The 18,029-nt window shown below is 38.6% G+C and overlaps 1 pseudogene; it reads right to left on the bottom strand.

Moving 5' to 3' along the window:
• The window catches only part of LOC124141842, a 54,239-nt pseudogene that overhangs the window by 6,338 nt on the left and 29,872 nt on the right, over positions 1–18,029 (bottom strand).

Here is an 18,029-nt window from a genome sequence, read left to right as displayed (position 1 = left end):
GCGTAAAAGACAAATTAGTGGCGATAATTATATGAAGGGACCACGCCAAAGTCAATTAAAATACAGGATGCTCACGGTAGGGTTAATCAAGGGTGGAAAAATTGCGTCCTGGTTAAACAATGTCAACTACAAAATGCACTTACAGCTCTTCCCAGCTTGTGTGTAACTGTTGGGGGTGATGTCAGAAAAGTGGCGCCGTTTGATTTGAAGATGTTGTAGGTTCTGTTATTATACCATGCTTTCAAAAAGAAGGCGTATTTTATTCCAGGTGTCAGAAAGTTACCTGAAATATGAAATGTGCGTGGATTGCATGTACAAAGGCAGACCCATCACAATGTATTCGGAACCCTCTTCCAGAATGTGTTATAAAACAGTTGAACCTCTCCATGCCAGTATATATTCATATTCAGCTTTAATTCCTAATGTTGTTGAATGCAGCACATGTCCCAATGACATCTTTTTAAAAATGATATTTGCGTCTAGAACCCCGTTCATACGCTGCTAGATACACATCTTTAAAAAAAAATAACTCATGTATGTTTTGCACAGGTGTGTAAACGGGGCGTATGTACACAGATAGGTATATTGGCAAATCTGCAGATTAAGCAAATTCACACTGCAAACACGAAAACGTCGTTTTTTTCCGTATATGGTCATTGGACGGAAAAACGACTAAAAATTCATTAAAACTGATTAATTGGTCAGCGTCTAGAAAGTGTCCAGAAAAGGGTCGAGTTTTTCAAGCGTAAAATGGACGGAAAAACGATGCTTTTTGCTCCGCCTTGTACAACTGTTAACGGCCAATCAGATGGCGCTGGTCCCCCGACGCACGTGATGTCCAAGGCTTCCTTTCGGAAGCTTTAGGTTTCGTATTTCTGGCATGCCTTGCTCTAGTATCTGTCGCGCGCATTGCTGCAAGATTTGCTGATAAGCTAGTTTTAGGATATGTTACATGTTAATGGAATTCAGACACGCGCCAAGAAGTCAAACCAAACAATGTTACTAAGTTTATTGTGGTAACGGCTATGTACAGTTACCCCTATCGGATAATGGGTTGTGTTTCATTTGGTTATAACAATAACTAATTTTTTAATGTGAAGTTTACAAGATATACGACTTGGACGCGAGGTCGGTCACATGACGTTCTTCACGTGACTGTATTCTTGAAAAGGTGTAAACACTGACTACTTCCACATTCCTGGGGAAAACCCTTGGAATTCCCTGGTACGAATTCATACAGAAGCGTGGTTGCAAGCCCATTTAAGGATACCCTCGCTGCAACCCATCCCAGAGAGAAAAAACACGAAAAAAAATCCAAACTGTCGCTTTGACAATTTACAGAAATCTATGAATTTACCTTAGTATCTATTTGACACATCTTCACAATCACCTTTCAATGATCGGCCGATTGATCAGTGATGCCAAAGGCTTGAAATAGCCACAGGTTAATTAACAACTTCGAAAATATCTCCCGTCACGTTTATCGTGTCGGCCATTTTGACGTATTGTACTTGATGTAAATGTATTACGACGCTCTGTCATTGTAATTGACTTACTGAGGTAATTCTGTAAAAGATATTCTCATCTAATGAGGATATTGTTTGGAATATATTTCTTGTAAACATACTAAAACATATGTTCCTCGCTTTGGGGGAACTATTTTATTCCAGGGTGGCCCATTAAATCTAGTAGTAAGTCAAGGCACCATGCGTGATCTGTTATTTTATGTGTTTAAATTACGATTTGGGGCGTTAATAAAATACACTGACGCAAGTATATTCTATTCAAATCAATTGGATAATTGAATATGCTTTCTTTTACATACTACATAACATCACTGCACAAAATATGAACAGTTGCAGTAACACACTACGGTAATCGCATTAAACATCATTTTCAACTGTACAGTATTTCAGTATTTCAGTTATATCATGGTGTATCAGACTGATGTGGGATAAAAATCCGAAGTGGTTCAAGTCCTCCAATGGGTGTTCGGGAAAAGGTGAGCGTATCCTGCCACACAAGTGGCACCCGTCACAAAACATGCATGGACAAGTCAATTGTTCACCTGAACAAAGCACGGAAACACACAATGAAGCCCGTCCTCAGTTTTACCGAGCATGTAGATTATTTTGTCCGTCAAAAACATGGACGAGTATAAACAATATGTTCATTCACGTAATACATGTCATACATTTGACAAAATGTATTGACTCGGAGCATTATTGTTAATCACAGCGTATGCAGTTGAACTCATCTCACATCCCATTATTGATAACCCTTCTTGAAGATCTATGAAATCAGAAGCTGCAACACTCTATCTTTTAACTGGCATGTCAGACTTCTATTTCATTACTCAGTTTTATTTGCACGGATTACTATGGAAGGGACATTGTCTCGTTGTCGCATTGTCGCATTGACGCCTTTACAAAAACAAGCAAAACGTGTCAAAATTAACAAAAGCGCGACAATTGGCCATTTGTCGCATTGTCGCGTGTTCGCATTGTCGCTCTTTGATAATCCTTTTCTTTATTTTTTACAAAAGGGCGACGATGCCGTAACGCGACATTTCCAAGGTCAAAATATGTCTCGTTGTCGCATTGTCGCCCCATCACAAATGTGTATAAAAGGCGTAAAGTTCAGTTATTGTTACAGTTAGGAAGTTCAACCTGATAAATGTACGTCTTGAAATGAAAACACAAGTCCGTCCGCGAGTACATAACGTTTTATTGTGAGCTCTTCTCTAAAAGTGCTTAGTGTTCAACTCCCAGTTCCAAACACGTAGTACCTCCTCAATAATCCACATACCTCCAGTGCAGTGGTCTTCCGGAAGATCTTACCCTTGACCGTATTAGACAACTGACGAGTGCACGCCTGACCTGTGACCTCGTTGCAACCCTCGTGATGTGTTTGCCGAAGGGAGAGGTGTAGGAAATGTGTGCTCCAGCCCAGCGCAGAGCTCGCGACACATTGTATACTGATGTATACAGTATATTGCAGTTGATATACTGTATACTGCATGTGATACTTATTTGCGGACATGTTACAACTTTCAAGATTCAAGATTCAATTTGCATATATTTCATATACAACAGACCGCCGTCATATATCACTGGAATACTGCTGAGAGCGGCGTTAAAACAAATTGTTTTCATAATGGAGCGCTGCAGTCATTTAAAATAGAACCGTATACATATGTACATGTAGTACCAACTCACTCTATTTGTTTCGAATATTCAGCAGAAAATATATTATTAACCAGGTCTTTGGGAAAAGATATCAGATTTTTATAAGCAGCCACATAGGGATGATAAAGGACCCCTCGCTGATTAGGTTCTTGTTTACTTAAGAGCAGAGTTGGCCATGTTAGATGATATAACCAAAATCCAGGCGCTCCGGCGGGGGGCAAGCTGGTCTTGTTAGTGTATGGTATGAGCTGTGACGTTGACCCAAGAGAATAATGTAAAACATGAGACCAACTCAAGTCTATAATGATTGGGAAAGTCTAGATTTCCACAGCTCTAGCCTGAAATTAAGAATTGTTCTATGCTCCATTTTAATAGTATTATTTTCATTTTGTAGACATGGATGGACCAACCAGGAAAGAAATTGATGGGATATTAATATTACATGTTACCACTGATCCAGTTAAATTCATCACACAATAATATATTAGTATTTGACATTACGGCATTTGGTTATTAGGGCATGATCATGTACATGTTCACTGTAGTAATGTACACACCAGTCAACTTGATTATAGTTTTTATCAAAGTGTAGAGCGGCATCAACGATTACTTTATGATATCCTCACTTGTCATCGATGTGTTGACATCGAACAATGGACGGCAGTTCGAAATTCTTATGGATAGCTTCAATAGGGACAGTTTTCCTAGTTAAAATAAGTATCTACAAAATATAATCTGAAGCAGACAAGAACAATATTGTTTTATTAATGCTTACTTTCATGGATAGAATTAAGGCAATCTAGGCTTGCCAAATCGTTCTAGACTGGAGCTGGATTCCTTTTAAATTTATTCTGTATGGTCTGGGAGACGAACGGGCGTCAGTATCGCATGGAGAACTGGGACAGCCTTAATCAGTGTAATCGGATATGTTGTGGAGTTTCGGTTTGGGGCTGTTTGCTGAATATATAGAATTGCGACTTATGTATACTCTGTATTCTTTCGTCATGGTAGCATATATATTTTCTATGTTGCTTTTTGAATTATCCACAAATAATGAGAACTACAATGTAAACCTCTCTCTGGAGATATGCAATAATACTACTGAAGGGCATATCTAAAAAAATGGGACTTCTCGACAAATATTTCTTTCTTAAATACTACCCGTTACAGGTATTCTGATCATTATATCATACTTTGTACAGTTTAAAAGTCAAATAATGGCAAATTGTGTATCTTTCTACATTTTGAATTAATTATATTTTCTGAAATAAAACCTTAGCATCAGATAGTGATATACACAAATATGATCTATACTATTATAAATGAATTATCAATTTTGTATTATGAATTAGATAAACAGAAATATGATAGTAAAACAAATTATTTTAATCTATTCTTGTGAGTAGGTAACGAGAGATCTAGGCAACGCACTAACGTAGCCATTTATGAAAAGTGAAATATTAAAAGTTTAGGGGTTTGAACATGCACATTGAATGACAGGGAAGAAAGCAACGCAATAATTAAATTATGAATCAAATTATGTTATAAATATAACAGAATATTTAGAAAATATAAGTTTAATTTCTCATTGTTGGAAGGTGTTTAGTAATTATATAGATTTTGTTTGATTGTTTGTTGTTTAACGCCGCACTCAGCAATATACCAGCTATATGACGGTGGTTCGTAAATAATCCAGTCTGGACCAAACATTTAGTCATTATCATCAAGAGCACCGATCTACGCATTTGGGATACGATGACATGCATCAACCAAGTCAGCGAGCCAAGTCGCCTTCGTAGAAGCATGGGTTGTTGAATGCCTATTCTAACCCGGATCTTCACGTGTATTTTTTTAAATGATAAGGTACAATGAAATTCTGTATATGTCCATAATAAGTGTGTATAAGTAGATGGATAATATGTCCATACACGCCAAGTTAATGGTATATGCATTAATTTAAATGCAAATGATTCAATGATGAGTTCTTTCACAAGTCCATATTTCAAGGCATGTATTTGATATTCATAATAACTCCACAAAAGCTACACAATGGCAACAAAACGGTACCAGCATCACAGATACCAATAATACATGAGATACATATAATTACTTTAAATTTAAAACATGTATCTAAATAGAAAATTAGAAGGATACACTTCCGACATTTTTCGTATTTTGTTTTCGTTTGGAGAGAGAAGTTGTGATTGGTATCTGATGGGTGCAAACAGGTGTTCCCTTCCGCCCAGGCCTTGCGGCAATGCTATAGCCCAAAAGGAAACAAGCCTTGTTCAACAGGTTCAGACTCAAATTTCTATCCCACTTGGGCTCCTTTTAAATTTAAATATAATTTCTCGTGTCGATATGTGTCAGAAGAAATGAAATATTACAGCACTTGTGAATAGGTTATATGCGCATGTCAGCGTCGATCCTATAATATCCTTTTTTGCAAAATACATAAATACTGATGAATTAAGGTAGTAATACTACGCAAATATATGTCCAGATGCATACATCAGTATCATCTCGTGATCTTAATTCGTGCTTTGAGCCCTTTTTCTACCGGAGATTCTGGGGTGTTACATCACATCAGAAAGCCAGGTCCAAATTCAAGTCATAATTTCATGGTGCGTGTTGTATGTTGGAAACCAATATCGCAATATGGCTAAATATTGCTGAACGTGGTATTAACCCGATTACTCACATAATTATTCCATTTTCTACAGTCATCTTCGAACACTATCTTTAAGGAGGTATATCTGTATCATCCAAATGTCCGTACATATATGTCCACATTTATATGTATAAAGCAAGTCGTCCTGCACTCTTCCTTAAAAGATAAATGTTAAGCATTTCCTCTGTATGGATTTATATAATGTAATATCGTTTTAATGTAATGCTGATGCAGTAAACGTACCACAGACCTAATGCTAGAATAACATCTAATTTCTGAAATGAACATATTTTACAGAAAAAAACAGTTGTTTAAACAATACTTATAAAATATAAGAACAAGGAGCCAAGAGCCAAATATTGGGCTGTGTTGGACATATTTGTTTCGGGGTCTTAATTATGACAGACAAACCTGATGCCTTTAAGTATAAAGATAAGTAAGTATAGATATTGTACATATTCAAATATGTTCGAGATTAACCCAAACTTGAAAAATATTGAAAGATGAGTGGTAACTATTTATGCCATTATTTCAAATTAGAATGAGAGCACATCAGGAAAGCATGGTACTTTAATATACGTATCTTGTTAACCCAATATTCTTTTTTAAGTAAGAGCAGCATGTATATCGAGAGTATAGGTTTGGTGCGTGACTTATCACACAGTACTTTCAGAAAGTGTGCATATTCTGTTTATCGGCAATAAATAACATAAGACGATTCATACGGGTAAATACGATTTACTTCAGAACTAGTATAGATTATTTAAGGTTAGGGGGAAATGTATGTAATTAACAGAACTTTCGCCGGGTTTGAAGGATTTGGGTCCTGGCTTGGGCTTTGTGTTGGATGTGTAGACGGCATTTCCAGGTTTGACGTATCAATGACAAAAATGATGTCAGATGCAATTCTCTGCCTTTTCGGGTGAACAATTGGCTTGCCTTTGGATGTGTTTGTGGCGGGTGCAACAAGTGGATCGGAATGAGCTCGCGTTTTTGCGAGCATCCAATGTCATCATTTATTATGATGAATCATGAAACATGCTCCTGATGTTGTCGCAATGGTGCAGTTGGCGCTACTTTTGGCAAGGGTTTCTCATGATAATGGAAATGCTTATGTCGCTTTTGTTGACCGATAAACATGAAAAGATATAATGTTAGTGTATATGGTCATGTTATTGAGAAACAAACGACGAGTGGGAGTTGTTTATTGTACGATAAACAACGACCGAGACTCGTTTATTTCTATGTGAGATATCAACATTACGTACAGCCTCTTTTAGGGTGTTAAATTAGGAAAAAATACACGCTTTACAATATTTACCCGTACTTAAATAATGATGATTCCTTGAATAGAATCCGACAGCGGCCATGCTAGATAAATCCATTTTAGGATTTGAGTTTGGTCCCGCATATTCTCACAATTTTCTCGTCAATCATCTGTACCTTTTCTCCCAATACCGATTGTCATATCACTCTCATTTTCGGATTCTCCAGCAACATTTATTGGGAACAACTCACTAGACACATACCTCTCAAAAATAAGGTCAAATTTACAAATTTTACTTTTCAAGTTGCGAGTGCATGTTCGAATCTCAATAAATGACGTCATGATAGAACAATGTTTTATCGTGAAATAAATATCGCGTCCTTCTTTGTTCTTTGTGATTTATCGCGTAGCTATCTTATATCATCAAATGCCAATTTCTAATTGCTTTATCATGACGTATCCGTGTCATGTAGCAATAACATACACAAATATCGTTGACTTCGACGTTGAATAGTGTCATGAAATATGATTATCCTCTTGTGTGCAATATTTCTGGTTGATAAATCTAACATATTCTTACTTTAAGAATAGCGACTATACATGATTATATATCCCTTATCAGGTCTCTGTAACCATTGCAAAATGATACAAATATAAAAATACAACTGAACCTAAATGTAATGTTTTAATATCCTTACGTTGCTGAGTGCAGCATTTAACAACAAACAAACAAAACATAATATCTTTAAGAATTATGTTAACAATTCCGATGCTAAAAATAATCTCACAATCTCCATACCTCTTTCTCTCTATGAAAACATAATAACTTTTTTTAATAATCTGAAGGAATAATAATGGCAATACTATCATAATTATCATCATTATTTATGTTACTTATCCTCAAGTGAAGTAGTCCTCCACACTATACATTCAGTGAAGAAGCCCATGAACATATGAACTTTGCAACATACATTCATGGAAATTAGATGAACAGTTGAAGTTAGCAAATGATATTATTCGGTCGAACGTCTATCAGCCATCTATTCTATTCATGAACAACATTTCACGTGGGACCAACAGAGGGAATTATGACTATCGACTTGCTAATTATTTTTTTATATTCATGCCAGCTCAAACGATCTATTGGCTTGATTTATTGTTATGGTATCCACAAAAGAAGTAGGATCCGATTTTTTCCGTTTTTGTTGAAATAAAACTGAATAATATTTGCTGTTTACATATCAAAGTTTGCCAAATTGTTACAAAATGTTTGCCCACAGCAAGGCTACGTATCCCCAACATATTGTGCTAGGCAAAGTATCACTGGACTGAGGGAGGGCGGTATTCCTCCTTGTGGGTCACCTGCTTGGCAATATAGGACGGGAAAACTGCAGGGGGTGAGGGCAGTTAAGTTGATGGTACAGACAGATAAGAGAGATCATTTAACAAATGTGAAACCTCAGTCCACAAAGGAAGAGGCGAAAGCTGAAACTTGGTGAGGTTTACAGAACAAAGGCAGTTATTTCTAGTTTCTTACTGACTCTCGAAGATGTGTGTGTGTGTGTGTGTGTGTGTGTGTGTGTGTGTGTGTGTGTGTGTGTGTGTGTGTGTGTGTGTGTGAGGTAGAAGAAGAATTGTACACCATAAAAATGGCTACGTATGTAGTTGGGGTAGATATGTTGAATGCCCGGCCAGTATGACCTTTGAGTCACTACAGTTGCAGTCATTAAAATGCGTAAAACAGTATTTGAGTGAAAGAAAACACTATAAGTGAGTGAAACAAAAGACCTCAGTACAGGCACAACCAGTCCCCCAACCCCAAGTCTGCATGTATCAATACTCATACCTGCCACATCCTCAACCACTTAACTTACTCACACAATCATCTGACAACATGTTCGCCAACCCTCGTATCACAAAGCATGCACGCATGCACGCACGCACACACATCACATTCTTCTTTCCCCACCATTATGTCTACGTCAGCCATCATCGATCCATGCGCATGCTTTCATACATAATCCATCCTCCCACCATTCCCCAACATCCATCGAACTATAACTATATCCGCCCTCATGTATCGGTATTCGTGCTTTCATACATACATACACCCTCCCTACCATTCCCCTACATCCATCGCAGTATAACTATGACTATAACCGCCTTCGTGCATCCGCACTTATGTTCACATTGCATTGCATATGCATCGAATTACACGTTTAAAATATCGTAAATATTTTACAACATGTACATATTATATATCAGCAAACAGAGATTATTATAACGCAATAGATTTCATCCGTCAAAACATCACAGAAAGAGGGGCAGCCTGGAATTTTACAATGGCATCTGAATGCACTAAGACGTTCAACTGGTCAGGAGGTGAGAGTTGCGGAAGATTACGGTAAACTTCAGTTACAGATCTCCATTACGAATATCTAAAGTATGAATAAAGATCACAGCTTGCTATGACGTGTACTTCATGCCTGCAGAATTAGCAATGTCCTTAGCTCTAAATTGTATGTCTAAATGCTTATGTAGACAAAGACCCAAATGTATATAGGCATGACCATATTATATTCTACGCAAATATCACCACATTTAAAAACAAAGCTAGATTGAGTCTTTGAAGGGCATTAAGAACTGATACACACAAGGAAAAATATTTATGGATGTCAACGGAGGAACACTGCGTTTCGGAATATATACTTTCTCCTTCATCAGGTGCATATTACTAAATGCTATGAGGCAGAGAACATATAGTTGTACCTGTAAGAACAACAAAAGTAAAAAGATAGCGAAGAAGGGAACGCAACAAGGGAAGCCAACAGATAACTGGCATGGCGCTGATTACCCCGCCTCCCGTTTGCCCATTGTCCATTTCCCATTACCAATCATTCATAAGTTAAGTTTTGGCTTTAATTTGTCCATTGATAATCAACCATCAACGTCTATTATCTCCACCCTAAAAATATGTAGTTTACTGAGAAAGTGGTATCCAAATATAATGTGTGTTACTGTTGACCACTTTCTAAAAGGCATTGTTGGTTCAAAGCTTTCGGTCATAGAAGCCGTGCCATTTTTCTCTTGTCAGAGGAGTACACAAAGTATACGTCATCTGGAATAACATTTTTGGTTCGGTGGCTGGGTTAGATCGCCAACTTTGTGTTCTGGCGATTGGGTGCCTCACTCACAGTGTGGGTTCAAATCCCGGACGGGGCTCAACCCAAGAAAGTACGAGAATCTGTACTTTACTCAGAAAGTGTTATCCCAATTATAACATTTGTTGTCAAGAAAACACAATAAATGTATATTCGGCTTTGGATGAGTAATGATATCACAGACAAATACGGATATTGATGATGACTTGGAGGAGCTTCGTAACGCACGTCTTCTCAATTCAGGGATTGGTAAATCCAAATATGTGTGTGCGCGTGCGTGCGTGCGTGCGTGCGTAAATGTGGGCCTGTTGGATGTTACATAAAACATTCATCTTGAGCGGGATGGTAGTTCGAGTTGGATATGCATGTTAACTTTATGATCTTCTTTAGGCAGAGAATGCCGCGCATGAATGTATTGATGAAATTCCTAGGTACATGGGGCCTTTTCGTCCCCAGGAATACCCACAGTGGAGACTTCAATGGGGATAGGGTGTACACAATGTGCTACCTGGTAGATTGTGTGTCATCAGACCGGACAACGTTGGTTTTTGACTGATTGTGGCGTAAAACACACTTATTCATTTACTTATATCGGAAATTGAATGTTCATCTTAATTGTTATTGTTGAACATGTAATATATTTTTAAAGAAATAAAACAGTGACATAATAACTACAACTTTATGTGAGCGTGAGTAGCTTTTTTGGAATGAGATGAATAAGTCTTATAAAGTTGTAAGCTTCTCCACAACCGTGTAACTATGAATTGACTTTATTGGGTAATCAAAAAAGAGATAGGACCTAAAATAGCCAAATTTCATACGATTTCACTTTTCCACCATCTTGGATGCAAGGCGAAAACATTTCAGCGCGGTTGAAGCCACTGAGAATGCCCCCTGCAGAGTTGGACGAACATTCTGCGGTGGCGCGGCTGAGTTGACCAGAGGTTATCAGCAGTATTTCCTGTCCAGGTTATTTAGGTCCGTTGTGTGTGTGTGTGTGTGTGTGTGTGTGTGTGTGTGTGTGTGTGTGTGTGTGTGCGTGCGTGCGTGTGTGTGCGTGTGTGCGTGTTTGCGTGCGTGCGTGCGTGCGTGTGGGGGGTGGGGGCGGGTGAGATTAGGGGGATAGATGATAGATTTAGCAACAAGTAAGGTCATCTTGAGTGGGAGGGTATTCGCAGATGGATTAGCATATGAACTATGATTCTCTTTAGGCAGAAAATGAGGATCCACGATGTTCGACCTGGTAGAAGTGTGTTATCAAACCTCACAGCATTGGTTTTTTGACTGACTGTAGCGTCAAAACAAACTCATTCATTTACTTGAACTGAATGTTCATCTTAATTGTTATGGATAGTCACGAAGCCATGATCCAGAGAACAGGGTGTCATTAGATAGAATTAAACTAAGTCATAATAGGATTACAAGAAAAACGGGGTTTTACAAACAAGCCAATAAACTTCGCTCATTAACACCAGAATAAGTCAGTACAAGATCGAAAACTGCCCCATAATTATGTATGACATGCTTGTCGGGTATTGCTACATATATATGTGAAAACAAAGTTATTAAAATGAAGAGCAAAAGTGATGAAAGTTAACAATAAACGTGTATACGTGTTACATCGTCACTGCAAAAATAATGATTGTTTGTCTTTAGTATTAACATTCAAATACGTTATATCTGTATTAGCGATATTGTCTTTGTTCCATCGGTGAGTCAGCGTTAGCCGTACTATCTCGTAGTATAATTGAATTTCTGAAGACATCACGATACAGTTTTTAGGATGCATCACGTCTGCACTAGCGCTTGATAACAGCCTTGTGTTTGGGTGTTTCAGTGGTTTAAATCGCTGCTCTTGATATTGTTGATTAAACTTGATACTATGAACAATATAATGTTATGTGAGAGGTTGACTTTAGAACGGTAACATACTAATAGTATATAGGATGACATAAACAGAACAATGAGAAGTTCGTCCAGATTAGTGTATAGGCAACATTTAATAATTAAAATAATTACATTCAACAACTCCCGATTTTAAGTTCATTTTCCTGACTTATAAGTAAATGCAAGAACAATCGGCCGGAATACAATGTATAGTTCTTGTCCACTTCTATATGACTATATAGCATACAATAAGCTATCGGGTCCCGTTTAGATCGGTTTGCGTGGCAGCCTAGATGGCCATAGAACAGTTTCATCTTGGAATCTCCAATATCACTGGGAATCCTCTTCAATTTAAATGGAGTTACTCGTTACGATTCCGAACCTTCACGTGACTGTGTTTATGAACCATTGTCAAATAGTGGTGACATTAAATCTAGGAAACAATACGCGAAATCGCGCATGCACAGAACGGAAAATTTGGTCAAGGCATTAAGTAATCTGCATGCGCAGAACGATTGATTTCAGTACTTCCGCTAAGCGCTTCGAGTGCAGCGTCAAACGCGGGCCTGTAATCCAACACGCGGGGACTGACCAATGAAATCTGAGAAGTAGAAATACCGGTAGACGCTGTTGCTTGATTGACAATGTCAATCAAGAAAGGGAGGAGCTTAACGCTATCGTTCTCTCCCAGTAAATTCCGATGTCAAAAAACGACGTTATTTGGACGGAATAACGATGGTTTGAAAACGTCCAAATAACGTCGTTTTTCCGTCGAATGACCATATACGGAAAAAAACGACGTTTTCGTGTTTGCAGTGTCACATAGGTGAAAGAGAGGGCTAGGTAGTGCTAATGTATTTATACACATGTGTTTACTATCGCGGTATTTTGGGCGCATGCACGCATATTTTCCAATAAAAAACACATATAGGTACATGTATTTGTATTTGTATCTGTGGTTGATGCCATGTAGCTGGGTGACACACATCTAGTGGTTCACCAGTATTTGGTTGTTTTTGTAAGATGTCCTCCATAACTGTGCAGATGTAGTCAAACTTTTCCTTCTTAATACAGACATTTCCAAACCACTGACTTTCATTAATGTTTCCAATACAGTATGTTCCCACCAAACCTTCCCTCTCTTTTAAACAAAGAGTCTGTCTTCACTGTCTTCACCGTGTCCAAAAATCACGCCAACAGACAACATACAAGGAAGATATTTGTTTCTCCTCCTTCCTTAAGTGTCTCCGTGAAAACGTGACATTTAACTGTCTTGGAATAATGTGTCATGAAGTTCATGTTTTTAATTTATAAACTATCAAAGATGGCACATGTACGCATTGCAAATCTACTATTTACACTAATAATGTTAATTTACACTAGTTAATATACATACATGTAAATTTGCGTACTATGCAAACATATTGCTCTTTTGAAAAAAGGAAACTATATGCCTTTTCAAGACACTAACATGATATTTCCAGCTACCTCAATGACTCAAAGTACATTTACGGTTCCGTGAAACACATGATCTTATCCAATGAAAAGGTCCCAAGGGACACAATGCGGCTAAATAAGGTATGAAGTCTCAAAAGTCTCTAGGATATATATACCCTAGCAGGAGAGACAAAACATAAAATAACCTGCTTCCAAAGATACAATAGCTGATGTTTGTTGTCCAGCATCAAACCACACTCTCCCAGTCGTTGTAATGAACACTCCTCTTGGCAAATGCTCATCACTGTTTCCGATACTGTATTCATAGCTGCAAAACAACATATAGGACCAAAGGTAGGACAAATTTGATATTGGAAAGATCTTTTGTTTTCACGGAGTTGTTTTGTGCCGGTGCAATGTTAGCATGTCAGAGTATTTGTGCTTTATGTTCCCCTGTATCCTATAACAAGTACCCGCATCTATCATTCCTACGTTAAATAACTGGTAATACTTTGCGCAGGATTTCAAAGAAGGAAAATATAAGAGTTTTGTTGATGTAGCGAATACTCGCAATATTTGTCGGGCACACACCATTCCAGATTTTCAGTACATGAGAGATCTCAAGTCATAAAGCAACATTAGTGCGTACCCGACTATTTGCGCACCCTTTCTTCTTATATAGTTTTATGTACGGAGGTTGATATTCTCTGAGTATATAATACATGTATACCGTGTTGCTTGCAGTCCGGGTGTTGTCACAGACCAGGTGGCCGCCATGAAGGTGTTGAAAGGAGAAATGTCAACGTCGTTTGGAAACAAGAGGTCGATGGTGTCGTTGACAGTGATAGTGTTGGCTCCTGTAAACGATTGCACTGGATGATATGGGCAGAGACTAAATAGCGAGAAGCTATCATGAACGAACGAACGAACGAACGAAAATGAACGAACAAATGTTTTGTTTATCATACAATTCTCTAAACGATACAGTCGCCTGAGGCTGATACATTCTCTGCGCATAGTTTCGCCTCTTAAGCGTGCCAGAGAGGCAAGACCATGGGCTCGAACTTCATGTTTCTAGGTTTGTCAGCACTATACCCGTGATCTTGTCCAGGACTTGCGTCGCTCCAACACCGAACTGACAACCAGATATGACTGGGATACTGAAAAAGGAAGGTATACAATAAAAGACTAACCTGGTGTAGATATTACACATGTGCCGTGGGTACAAGTACCGCCCTGCACAGCACAGACACAGTGCCCCTTACAGTTGTAGGCCTGGCACCTCCTCACCAGCCACAGAGAAGAGTCCGCCTCCAGAACCAGTCCAGCGTGGTAGGCATCACTCTGTAGGCCAACCTGTAGGAACAGTCACAGAGAAACAGTTAGATGAACGTTAATAAATATCGACGCTGAACAATTCCAGATACAAATATACCAACATGCACACATGTTATATGGTGTACGTATATGTATACACTAAATTATTACCCATAGGGTTAGAAATAAACGAGTTCATAAAAATCGTAGTGTAAATATCACTTCATAAGTACCAGGGTATTGTGTACATCGCCCTGACGGCATTACGACGTCATTCGAATCGCATTGTCGGGTAAGGTCGAAATGACGTCGCACTGGAAAAGGCGTCAGAAATGTAGCTGGAGATTGTTGATGTCATTCAACTTTTGTGGCTATCTGAGCCGGCGGTGCTCAGAAAGCTCGAAATATTTAAGAAATAATATTATTGTTAAATAAAGAAATTATTACACTTGCATCTGTGTCATGCTATTTTTACGAAACTCGTGTAAACTCTCGCTCGGGAAATACAAGAATTATGACACACGTTTCGTAATATCGGTATGGCACACATGTATAATAATCTAATCATATGTGCAACTTACCCCATTCACAGCCCAGATGGCTACAAACACGGTCCCCTCTGGTGGCAGGGTCTCGGTGGGTACATTGAACGTCTGGAGGACTCCCTCGTCGCCATTGGCAACACCAGATGAATCGTGGGAGACTTTTGTTAGTACACTGCCCTGTAATAATATGTGAGGAACGTCAAGAACATTTCACGACACCATGTTAGTACATATCAGTTCTATACTTTTAAGTGTGATAAAATAGCATGTCATTAATCAATCGCAATGTGCAAGTGTGTAACCTACTTTATTGTAATCAGTTCCGAACTCTTGAGATCCTACTGATACAAGGTAATGGTCTATTCCAGAATGTAGATCAGAGAAGCCAAGCCAGGCAAGGTTTAGACTGGTCCTGTTCCATGTCATCCAGCCAGATTGATGCCGTGTGAGTTTCGCTGCATGATCAGTTTCTATGGCGAAAGTACCTGCAGTGGAAAGACAGTTGCAATGTTTTTACATATTCATTCAATTAAAACTGTCGCATTATTTGATGGTGCACAGTGATATATTACCTGTTTGGGGTTTAGAGCTGTCAACCAAAATGTCCTCAGTAGCTGCTGATGAACAGAGGCCCGCCATGTTGCAAGCTGTGACCTTTATCTTGTATTTACTTCCATCATGCAAGTCCAGGTTTGTGTATGTGTATTCCCGAATAAAACCTGGAATCTGGGGAACAATCATGGAATTGGCTAACCATTGTGAAGGCAATATATATACAATGATGAATTGTTCACAAGGACACTAACACAGTCATTCAGGAAAAGCACGTAGACAACGTGTCACGCAACTTGATATAAAATCATAACGATATATAGACGTTCTCTTATTCACACGTTTCGAGTTTGGTGACTTAACGTATTTAACTGCTTATTGCCAAAGTTGTCATGGGCGTACCATGTGTTAACAGTACTTCCGATGCTCGAAACGAGTAAATATCATCTCACTTTCTAAGTAAGAATGCAATATATGGTAATTGTAAACATTTCAAGTAATTCAACAAGCTCGATAGTTGTAAACAATACATGAACATGTTATATATGATTATTGGTAATATTACAAAATGCAAAACATTTAATATAATCATAACTAGTGAGAATAAAGGGCATAAACAGAAAGAGTAATTATTACTATAAGCATGTTTTCTTTGAGATCAGTTATTCAGGTAACTTCACTGTACCTCCAGATTAGAACTATTTATCTCTCCAAGGTGGTAGGATGATAAGGAGAGGTAATGACGCTCTATGAAGGAATCAGCGTCTTGGAACTCCCAGTGTAGACTTAGAGCTGTCCGACTGATTGTAGTGTTTGCATTAACCGATGAAATGCCATCTCTCACCGTCGGCGAGGCCACCACAACGGGTTGGCTGGTGTCTATCATAATCCCGTTGGACGAGGCTTCTACATAAAATCCTGTAACATGGATTACACAATCAAAATCAAGATAGGAATATAATGATATTTTCTCTGGCATGTATCTGCTTAAAGATTCAGTGTATGAATACATACACATTAAACATAGCTACAAATAGTCTGCTACCTGCTTTGTTGAAAGCTCGGACAGTGCTGAAAAGCTTATTTCCGACTTGCAGTTGCTGATCACGTGACAGGATGTGGAAGATGACCTCCTCCAGGGCTGCATTCTTGGCTGCGAGAATCTCGTCACCTCCTGGGGTTGTCCCCACTCGCCATTCATAGTGGTCTAACCCAGATTCAGGGTCGTAGAAGCCTCGCCACTTGCACCCCAGAAATGTCCTGAAACAAGCATATATTTTTGCAGTACAAAGTGGCGGATAATCAATGAAATTCTTTCATCTCCGTAATCAATATTCCCAATTCAAGTTCATTATACCTCAAATCGTTTCAAGAAATATATTTTCAAAGCACTCTCTGCAACATTCACCTGGCCGCCTGGAACTGTATGTCCACGTCACCTGTGCCATCCTGCACTGTGCCAGTAACTGGCGGGGAGCTGTCCAGGATGACACCGTCTGAGGTGGAGGAGCTGCTGCAGAGGCCTGCTGTGTTACAGGCTGTCACTGTGGTGAAGTACTTCACGCCAGGGGAGAGCAGGATGTGCTGGAGGCTTATGTCTGATCAAGAACCAGTTTAATAGTGCATATGTAAATGTATATACATGTGTTGTGGTATGTATGTTTGTTTTATCTAGGAAATGTAGGCCAACTAGCCAAAAATTCACAATTTTATATATACTGAACCGCAAAAGACAGATATATGAGAAACCTTATTTGTCCAAACACTGTAAACATATTTTGAGACATATTAAAAAGAAAAAAAAACAAGGCAAAATCATCAAGGTTGAAATAAAAGTGTCAAATGTTCTTAAAGTGAAACACAACACTAGTCTCTGAGAAAGTTGCATCACAAATCAGTATCTCGTGTGTTCGCCATGTGCATTGGTGACTGCCGTGCAGTGTCGATACATTGAATGGATGAGGCGGTTGATGAAGACCATAGGCACTTAACCCACACTCTGGG

Source organism: Haliotis rufescens, unplaced genomic scaffold (genome assembly GCF_023055435.1).
Source record: "Haliotis rufescens isolate VD_foot unplaced genomic scaffold, xgHalRufe1.0.p SCAF_7, whole genome shotgun sequence".
Lineage (NCBI taxonomy): Eukaryota > Metazoa > Mollusca > Gastropoda > Lepetellida > Haliotidae > Haliotis > Haliotis rufescens.
The sequence above is the reverse complement of the archived record's forward strand: the minus strand, read 5'-3'. Positions and strand labels throughout refer to the sequence as shown.